General features: G+C 49.3%; 1 pseudogene; it reads left to right on the forward strand.

Annotated features, from left to right (window-relative positions):
• Window positions 1-5546: 5546 nt before the first annotated feature.
• Window positions 5547-6092, forward strand: LOC142483950 (histone H2B 1.1-like; annotated as a pseudogene).
• The last annotated feature ends 1780 nt before the right edge of the window (window positions 6093-7872 follow it).

A 7872-nucleotide genomic window follows, 5' to 3' on the forward strand; every position in this document is an offset into this window, starting at 1 on the left:
AACAAACCCACTGACCGTTCTGTTCTGACTGACAGATTAAATCTGTCAGTGGTGATATTGGATACCGAGGCTTGAGCCTCATTACTCCAAGTTCTCTTGTTGAGTGTATTGTCGCACTCTTTAGGAAGCTTCTTGATCTGTGTTACTTGCCACAGTTGAGTTGGTTTCACAGGTTCAGCGCTGTGATGGGTCGTGGGTAGCGGTCAAATGGGTTTGCAGAGATCGCAGCAAGCTTCTTGATCAGCGGGTTTGAGTTCTGGTCCAGTTCCTTGTAGAATTTCTTGTTGAGCTTCTTTAGATGTTCATCTAACATCTCGATACCCAGTTCCCTATGAAGGTCTGCTATTCTTGTAGGAAGTGGAGCGTTGGACGCAATCCGCAGCGCCTTGTTCTGTAATTTTTGGAGAGATGATCTTTGATGTTGGTGGCAACCACTCCACACCGGGGAGGCGTATGTCATTGTGGGTCTAATGATCGCCTTGATCACATTGACTTTGCTCTTGATGGGCATGGTCCTTGTCTTCAGCAGAGGGTACAGTGCTGCCAGCTTGGTTGTTGCCTTCTGTTGAATCTTCTCAATGTGGTTTCTCCAGCTTAGTTTGCTATCTAGGATTACACCTAGGTAAGAGCTGTTTGGCTCCCATTTGACAGCCTCTCCGTTGAGGGTGATTGGCGGGTGTGCCTTGATCCTCTTTTTGGTAAACAGTGTAGCTGTAGTCTTGCTGGAGTTCAGTCCTACTTGCCAGTCGCTGTACCATGTTGATAGCATGTCTAGTGCTTTCTGGATGTTCTTAGCTACTTCTTTCTCTCTGAAGGACTGGGAGATGACTGCCACATCGTCTGCGTAGAGTGCCAGTTGAGTCTTGTGGAGGTCTGTGGGGATGTCATTCATGAAGAGGTTGAAAAGGAAAGGTCCCAGGACTGATCCCTGTGGCACGCCAGCGCGGATGGGGCGTGTTGTTGAGAGCTCTTCTCGCACAGCCACGTGGAATGTGCGCTCCCGCAAGTAGCTTGCAGTCAGCTTAATCAGGTAGTTTGGGAATTTCAGGTTGATCATTTTGTGCAGTAGTCCTTCATGCCAAACTCTGTCAAACGCTTTGGCCACGTCCAAGAAGACAACTCCAGTTGATTTGTGGATGTTGAACCCATGGCTTATTATGTCAACGACTCGCAGCAGCTGATGGTTGGTTGAGTGGTCCTTCCGGAATCCAAATTGCTCCTTTAGTAGAATGTTTTTACCAGAGGCAAAGTGGCGGAGGCGCGTAAGAATAACTTTCTCCAGGAGTTTCGACAGTCCAGAGAGCAGGCTTATCGGACGGTAGTTTGCAGGATCCCTCCGTGGTTTTCCAGGCTTTGGAAATACAATGACCTTGGCTTCCTTCCAGGATTGAGGAAAGTGCTGGAGCCGCATGCATGCATTGAAGATTTCTGTAAAGCATTCCATGGCTGCCGGCGGAAGCTTCTTGATGGCCAGGTTGGTAATTCCATCACTTCCTGGTGCTTTGCCATTTGCCAGCTTTTCTGCAAGTTGCGTTATCTCAGTCCTGGTGCATCCTTCAAGGGTTTCCGCTTCGGTCTCTGGTAGGTGCTCGGTAAGATGCCTGTTAACTCCTTGCTCAACTTCCCGTGCTATTTTGCTGGCTTGGTTAGGCCTAAAAGTTGTCTCCAGTGTGTCAGCGAGAACCTCTGCCTTGTCCTTGTTGCTACATGCCAGGTGGGTCTGGCCCTGGATAGGTGGATTAGGCTCCTTCTTCCCGGTCAGGCGTCGGGTCATTCTCCAAACAGAGTTGTCGGATTCCTTCAGCTTGGCTGCTGCGGCCTCCCACCTCTCCCCCCGGTGTTGGCTGATTTGCTATCGCAGTAGTCTGGCAAGTGAGTTGTACTTTACCAGAAGGTCAGGTGTGCGGAACTTCTGCCACTGGCGTCGAGCCCTGTTTTTCTCAGCAATCGCTTGCTTGATCCCGCTCGGTAGGTCGTAGATGGAGCAGCGTTTGGGCATCTGTTTTGGGACGCTGTGCTCTATTGCATGTTGGACTGCGGTAGTAAAGGTGTTAACAGCATCATCAATGTCTCCGTTGGTGTCCAAGGGGCGGGGGTTTGTGATGTTGCTCAACTCTTCTTTGTACAGGCTCCAGTTTGCCCTGGTGAAGTTGTACCTGGGTGTTTGCTGGTGGGTTTCCATCTCGTCGCCAACAGTAATGGTAACTGGGTTGTGGTCTGAGGTCAGTTCCGCCAGGGTTTCCAACTGGACAGAATGTTTCACGTTCTTCAGTAAGACAATGTCCAGGACATCCGGTGTGTGGCTTGCAGTGCCTGGGTAGTGGGTGGGTTCTGTAGGGCCAGCCACTACAAAGTCACTCTCCTTTGAGTAAGCAAGAAGAGCTTGTCCTCTGGAGTTTGCTGTCCTTGAGTTCCAGCACCGGTGTTTGGCATTTAGGTCTCCCCCGATGATGGTTGGGACAGTGGAGTCCAGCAGAGCTTCCAAGTCTCCCAAATGTAGCTTCACCTTAGGGGGGCAGTAGGTGGCAATTAGTCGCAGTGGTCCTGTTGCAGTCTTTACCTGTACTCCAGTGGCTTCAATACTCCGGAGGGGTGGTAGTGCAATCTCATTATGGCTGACCCGTGTGTTAACAATCACAGCCGTCCCACCACCTCTGGCTCCTGTTGCCCGGTCGGTACGGTATACCCTGTGGTTCGCCAGGCTTAGTTTTTGGTTTCCTTGAAGGTGGGTCTCCGAGAGCAGAGCTGCGCATACATTCCTCGATTCCATCAGGTGAAGGAGTTCATCTGTCTTCTTGCTGATACCATTTGCATTCCACATCACGATGACAGAACTGCGTTTAGATGTTGCTGCCATGGTGGTTAGTTTCTGTGCTCCGGAGAAGGGCCGGGATGAGATTCGCTATCATTGTCACAATGGGGTGAATATCCATTCTCGCAATAGCGCTCGCTATTTTAAGGATGATCTCTAGCCAGTTTGTTGGGCTTGCGGTTCCGCCTGCGGGGTCCGGGTTGGCCGCCTCAACGGGGTTGGTGGATGGTGTCCTGAGAGTTTCCGCGTAGGTCTGTCCGTCTGGGTTTTGCATCCTCTGGGTGGATGCCGTGCCTTGGTCTGGGATCAGGTGTTCTGTGGTCCTCTGTCTCTCCGGCGCCAGGCGGGGAAGCTGGTATTGAGTAGTGGGTGTCTTCCTTGGTGCCTGCTCCATCAGGTGGGGTGTCCGCTTTTCCCGTTCCTCTTGCTTTGCTTTTGTGAGGTACGGGCAACCACGGTAGCTTGCCGGGTGTGGGCCTTTGCAGTTTGCACATGTCGCCGGCTCCTTCTTCCTATCTCGTGGGCATTCCTTGGAGTTGTGGTTCTCTCCACAACACACACAGCGTGGCTTCTGGTGGCAGAATGCAGAGGTATGCCCGAGCCGTTGGCAGTTGAAACACATGGTTGGGCCTTTTCTGCCCTTTGGCGCTTCTGTGGTTACCACACAGCAACAGAGCTTGGTAATCTTGGTAAGATCTGCAGGCTGGCTCTCCGGGGTTTCTGCCAGTGTGACAATAAACAAAGGGAACTTCTTGGTCTTGTCCACCGGGGATGTCAATTGGGCTACGCTCTTGACTGGAAGTCCATGTTCCGCGAGGTCGTGGGAAATCTCCCCCACGGAGGCGTTTGCTGGTAAGCCGCGAATTACAAATTTCTGGGGCTTTAGGCGCGTCAGTGGGAAGGTGTAGTATTCTATGCCCTGCTTTGCAAAGCAGTCCGTTAAGCTCCGGTAGTCGTCCACAGTTGTGGTAGTGATCTTTGCGTGGTTCGCCCGTGGTTTAACTACAAACGGGGAAGTGCAGTGCTCGGTGAGGATGTCGACAAGGTCCTTGTGGGTCTTCATATTCCTAACCATTACCGGTGGTATGCGAATCTTTTTGGGTGGGAGTGCAGTCTCTTCATCGTTGCACCTGGGCCCTGAGCAGTCATCGGCATTAGCAAGTGGCTCGAAGCGGTTTGATGTTTTGATGCCTTGGTCTTCCTTGTGCTTCTGCATCTTTGTCTTTGCTACCGATGAAGGGGAAGAACCATTGGAGCTATCAGAGTTTGCTCGCCCTCTCTTCTTCACTAAAGTGTAGTCCATGTCTTCTGCAGCATCATGTATTGCAGTCTCCATAGGTGGCACATTTGCCTCTGCCATAATAAGGCGCAGACCAGAGCCACGCACCCGCACGGCGGCGGGCACACGGCACAAATCAGAGCCACACGCACGGCGGCGAGCACACTGCACAAATCAGAGCCACGCACACGGCGGCGAGCACACGGCACAAGTCAGAGCCACGCACCCGCACGGCGGCGAGCACACAGCCCAAATCAGAGCCACGCACCCGCACGGCGGCGGGCACACGGCCCAAATCAGAGCCACACACACGCACGGCGGTGAGCACACGGCCCAAAGCACGCAACGCAGGGAGAAAAAGCACACGGCGCAGGGGGGGGCACAGCACCAAGTTCAGGGGGGGCACAGCACAGAGCGCAGGGGGGGCACAGCAGAGCGCAGGGGGGGCACAGCACAGAGCGCAGGGGGGGCACAGCACAGAGCGCAGGGGGGGCACAGCACAGAGCGCAGGGGGGGCACAGCACAGAGCGCAGGGGGGGCACAGCAGAGCGCAGGGGGGGCACAGCACAGAGCGCAGGGGGGAGCAGAGAGCACAGGGGGGCACAGCACAGAGCGCAGGGGGGCACAGCACAGAGCGCAGGGGGGCACAGCACAGAGCGCAGGAGGGCACAGCACAGAGCGCAGGGGGGCACAGCACAGAGCGCGGGGGGGCACAACACAGAGCGCAGGGGGGCGCAACACAGAGCGCAGGGGGGCGCAGCACAGAGCACAGGGGGGGGCACTGAGCACTGGGGGGGGCACAGAGCACGGGGGGGGGGCACAGAGCACAGGGGGGGGCACTGCACTAAACAGGGGGGGGCACAGCACTAGGCAGGGGGGGGGGGGGGCAAGGCCGGGGGTCACAGCAAGTCACAGCTCTGGGCTCAGTACTGCACACAGAACTCAGCATACAGTGCAATAAAGCTATAAAGCAAAGCGATGGGCAATGACCCACGTGGCAGCGGTTTCTCTCCAAACGGGCCAGTCAATACATCCCCGACTGAAACTCCGGAAAGTGGTGTCGGCGGCGGGCGCTGTGATTGGAAGTGACCCACTCGAGGAGTCATCAGCCTCTCCGGTCAGTTCAATCAATCTGAATCCCTCCAATCCAAAAGGTGTATCAATCCCAACTCATTATATAAATAACAAACCCCGCCCCCTGTGCCCTTATTTATACCTTTATGGTGCATCGTAACTCCTCTGTCATTGGTCAGTCTTCAAATCAGCCAATCAGTTCCAGAATCCTGTAACTACCAATCATCTTAGTTGAAATGAATCTGATGAGGTCATAAAGAGTCACATGATAAAGTCAGCCAATGCAAGAACAGAAGACTGCAGCTTCTCATTTGCATAGGAAGCCTATAAATAGAGCTGCTGGGGGAGGAGTTAGACATTGTCTGTTTGTAGCTGAAGGAGGAAGCATCGCTCAATATGCCTGAACCAGCCAAGTCAGCGCCAGCTGCGAAGTCAGCGCCAGCTGCAAAGAAGGGCTCTAAGAAAGCCGTGACCAAGACCCAGAAGAAGGATGGGAAGAAGCGTAGGAAGACCAGGAAGGAGAGTTACGCTATCTACGTGTACAAGGTGCTGAAGCAGGTTCACCCTGACACCGGCATCTCCTCCTAGGCCATGGGCATCATGAACTCCTTTGTGAATGATATCTTCGAGCGCATCGCAGGAGAAGCCTCCCGTCTGGCTCATTACAACAAACGCTCCACCATCACTTCCCGGGAGATCCAGACCGCCGTGCGCCTGCTGCTGCCGGGAGAGCTGGCCAAGCACGCAGTGTCCGAGGGCACCAAGGCTGTCACCAAGTACACTAGCGCCAAGTAACCCTGATCTCATCACTGACCCACAAACACAAAGGCTCTTCTAAGAGCCACCCACCTTATCCGTGTAAAAGCTATAATGCTCATATTTACTCTGCATTCGGGATAAAAGGGTAAGCATCAAATGCAACGAAATGTTCTGTTAGATTTCGTTTTATTTACACAGTTGTATTTATTGGTTTGTTTTAGTTTTAAAGCTATTGATCTGACCGGAGAACAGCAGAAAAGCGACAAGAATCCCATACAATGTAGTTCGCACAAATACCACAGGGTGGCGCTGCTGTTATACAAGAAATTCGTGCTCATCAAAGCAGGATTTGGTATTCATACAATGCGATTATTTTTTTCACTGACACCGTTTTTGAGTCCCAGTAAAATGCAGATTGTATGTAAATGCATATTATTAAAACTACATGAAATGATGCCCCCAACACCCGCATGATGCATTTGATCTAGGGCACATACAGCCAATGCAATTATATTTTCCACATGAGTTTGATACGAGCATAGTTAATGTGTGCATATATAAAGTTGGCCTTTTTATAGTTTGCGGAAAACATTTTTAGTAGGTTCACTTTAAAAGCTTTACATTTAATTTTTACTGAGCAGCAAGTGATATTTCTTTTCCTCTTGGATTTCAAATGTTGAACATTCGTTTACAAAGCCATAAAATCTGTATTAAATAATGAAAGATGATCTGGTTTTAAAGATGTCAAGTGCTCCCACTTTTAGATCTGTTAAGAGGAATTGTACCTTTAGTATAAACAAGAAATAATTCGTATAATTTGATGTACTATTTTATAGACTAATATCATGTAACATCAACATTTGTTAGAAAAAAATCCAATTAGATTTTTTTTCTTTAGCAGTTTAATTGATTTTCTGTACAACATGGGATGAAGGGAAAAGGATGTGTCCGCATCAGCTTTTTTAGTGGTTTGAAGTTGGAAGAGATAATAACACAGAGGTGCAATATAGGCTAGAAGGGTTAATGATAAACAGTGCATTACAGAATGCACTCACTGTGAGTGTATGTAATGATGAAGTAATAATAAAATCCTTTCATTGGTTATTAAAACAGTATTGGAAAGAGGGATTCAGGTGTGTAACTCCAAGAACTGTCCCTATTAGACCGCTAACCACTTGAGCACCCAGTCGTTCAAAAATCACTGTAGCAGAGAGATAGTTAACAGCATACCTTTATTGCGTCTGTGCAATATTAATAAAAAATAACTCTGTTACTAAATGACATGCACCACGTGCTGTTATGTTTTTGTGGAAATTCTTGGTCTGGGTCTGAGATATCTTTCACATATCTATACTGTATATGACGCAACAACATAAGACACAATCTTAGCCATATGTGTTATTTTTCTAAAATATATAATGCTGGGAGAAATATTTGCACCAGCAAAATACACAAGGGGCACAAAAGTTATTTTCAAATTGTGCCAAAGTTATACATATGGCTAAGATTGTTTCTTATGTTGTTGCGTCATATACAGTATAGATATGTGAAAGATATCTCAGACCCAGACCAATAATTTCTACTAAAACATAACAGCACGTGGTGCATGTCATTTAGTAGCAGAGTTATTTTTTTATTAATATTGCACAGACGCAATAAAGGTATGCTGTTAACTATCTCTCTGCTACAGTGATTTTTGAACGATTGGGTGCTCAAGTGGTTAGCGGTCTAATAGGTCTTTCCAATACTGTTTTAATAACCAATAAAAGGATTTTATTACTTCATCATTACATACACAGTAAGTGCATTCTGTGTAGGGCACTCTCTGTTTGTTTATAATTGATTTTCTGATCATTTGTCAGAACTGTAAATGACATATGTATCACGTTCTTCTGTTACGTCCATAAATACAACCACTCATTTAATGTGTAAAATCCATCAATGTGGC

The sequence above is a fragment of the Ascaphus truei genome, unplaced genomic scaffold, assembly GCF_040206685.1.
Source record: "Ascaphus truei isolate aAscTru1 unplaced genomic scaffold, aAscTru1.hap1 HAP1_SCAFFOLD_401, whole genome shotgun sequence".
Classification (NCBI taxonomy): domain Eukaryota; kingdom Metazoa; phylum Chordata; class Amphibia; order Anura; family Ascaphidae; genus Ascaphus; species Ascaphus truei.